A 2,864-nucleotide genomic window follows, 5' to 3' on the forward strand; every position below is an offset into this window, starting at 1 on the left:
GCGATTTATCTCGAGGTCTTCCGATAAAAGCCATCGTTTTTCTCGTTGCTGAAGAAGAAAAACAACTTCACATGGACTGGGGAATGCAACGGGCGTTAGAAGAACTTAAGCGATATTTATCGAGCCCGCCATTGCTTCACACGCGGAGGGCAGACAAACAACTATACTTTTATCTAGCAGTATCGGAAATAGAGGTAAGTGGAGTCCTATTCCAGAAAGAACAAGGTATGCAATTTCCAAAATTCTTATGTTAGCAGGACCTTAGGTGAGGCCGAAACTAGATATGCTCACCTAAAAAAATTGGCACTCGCTTTGCTAAGTGCAACTAGAAAACTGAAACCATTTTTTCAATGCCATCCTATATGTGTTGTGACAACCTACCCTTTACGAAATATAATGCATAAACCCTCGGGGTGATTGGCCAAATGGGTCATAGAAATAAGCGGTTACGATATCGAATATCAACCTCGAACAGCCATTAAATCTCAGATTTTGGCAGATTTCGTGGTCGACTTTACGCCGGCCCTGATACCCGAAGTCGAAAGAGAGTTTTTGGTAAACTAGGGAACGTCTTTGGGAATCTAGACCCTCTTTACGGACGATGCCTTGAACGTAAAGGGGTCCAGAATTGGCATCGTACTGAAGCCACCCACATGCAATATAGTTAGACGATCTATTAGAACTGTAAAAATTGACTAACAATGAGGCCGAGTACGAGGCCATTATTGCAGGTCTCAAACTAGCCAAAGTCTTGGGGGCGGAGGTGATGGAAGCTAAGTGTGACTCCCTCCTTGTAGTAAACCAAGTTAACGGAACGTTCGAAGTCATGACGAGCTCAACTCGGGGGCGGTCGTACAACTCATAAGGTCGGTAGTAGAGAAAGGTAACGCCGAAATAAATTCCACAAACTTAACTTGGGATTGGAGAAATAAACACGTAGAGTATTTGAAGACCGGGAAAATTCCTTCAGATCCTAAGGAATCGAGGGCCCTGCGCACAAAGGCAGCCCGATTTAGCTTGTACGAGGACGAAACCTTGTCAAGGAGGTTGTTCGATGGCCCACTAGCACTATGTCTGGGACTGTGAGATACCGAATACGTTCTGAGGGAAGTTCACGAGGGAACTTGCGGTAATCATTCAGGCGCCGAATCGTTGGTTCAAAAGGTGATCAGAGCCGGTTATTGCTGAATCGACACGGAAAAGGATGCGAAAGAGTTCGTACAAAAATGTGACAAGTGCCAAAGGTATGCTCCGATGATTCACCAAGCCAGGGAGCTGTTGCATTCGGTATTATCGTCATGGCCATTCATGAAGTGGGGGATAGACATCGTCGGCCCTCTTCCATCGGCACCAGGTAAGGCTCAATTTGTCTTATTTATGACTGAGTATTTTCCTAAGTGGGTTGAAGCACAGGCATACTAGAAGGTCATGGAGAAGGAAGTGATCGACTTCATGTGAGACCATATCATATGTTGGTTCGGGATACCGTCCGAAATTGTATGTGACAACGGAAAATAGTTTATTGGCAGTAAAGTGACCAAACTTCTCGAAGATCATAAGATCAAAAGGATCTTATCGACACCTTATCACCCTAGTGGGAACAGACAAGCTGAATCGACCAACAAAACCATAATCCAAAGCCTTAAGAGAAGGTTGACTGACGCTACGGGAAAATGGAAAGAGATCCTGCCTGAAGTTCTTTGGGCGTATCGCACAAATTCGAAGTCCAGTACCGGGGCTACCCCGTTCTCATTGGTTTATGGCACCGAAGCTCTACTATCGATTGAAGTCGGGAAGCCGAGTATCAGATTCCGATATGTGATAACTAGGGATTCTAGTTCATTTTATACTCCTTTTCACTTGAGTTTTGATTAAAAATGTATACAAAATAGTCACAAAGGCTTACATGTTGTACTTGTTTGCAGGGTTTGGTCAAAAAGGTGACAATTAGTCGAAACCAGCTCAAAAAGGAGTGAAACATGCACAAGTACCAAGGACAAGTCCAAGCACAGTTGAAACAGATCCACTGAGGCCGCAATCCATTTTGTGCGGCCCTCAGTGATGAGATTCAGAGAGGTGCAGTTTTTGGTAACTCAAGCACTACGGCCGCAAACCATTTTGTGCGGACCGCAGTAGCCTCACCGCGGCCGCAAAGCATTTTATGCTGTCCGCGAAGATGAGATTCAGAGAGTTATGAAAAATGGAGATTGAAGCCAGCGCGGTCCGCAAGCCATTTTGTGCGGACCGCATTGAAGCCACCGCGGCCGCAGTGCATTTTGTGCGGCCCGCGGTGGCCAGATTCAGAGAATGTAAAATAGCCAAAAAGCCTCAGCACGGTCCGCGGTGCATCTTGTGTGGACCGCATTACCTCGTCAGGGTTATTTTTGTCAAGAAAATTCAGCCTAGTATAAATACTTTCTTTTCACATTTTTAGGTCATCTTTTGTAATCTGACGGGCTGAGCACGTGAACGACTCTTTTGTTCCATTTTGAGTAAATTGTAGCTACATTTACGCTGAATCTTCATTATCTTAGTTTGTAATTAAATATTATGAGTTATTCTTCACCTAATTTCTTGTTTTCTTCCATAATTATGAGTAGCTAGACCCATTAACTAGGGTTGTGGCTTAACCCTAGTGTGGGTATTTGATGGGTCTTGTGTTTTATTGCTTAGATGTTTATGGTGGTTGATATTTGGACTGATTTGTGTTTTGTATGTTGGATTAGTGGTTGCAAACACTAATTTGTGCCTAAGTGACTTGGGCTCTTCTTGAGAAAGAGAGCTTAAGTCTAGGAAATCAGTCCAACAAGAAATTGGGGCGTACTCAAGAGATTGATAGCCCAATTAAAGGGTTAAATCTAGAG

The sequence above is a fragment of the Nicotiana attenuata genome, unplaced genomic scaffold (assembly GCF_001879085.1).
Source record: "Nicotiana attenuata strain UT unplaced genomic scaffold, NIATTr2, whole genome shotgun sequence".
Classification (NCBI taxonomy): Eukaryota; Viridiplantae; Streptophyta; class Magnoliopsida; order Solanales; family Solanaceae; genus Nicotiana; species Nicotiana attenuata.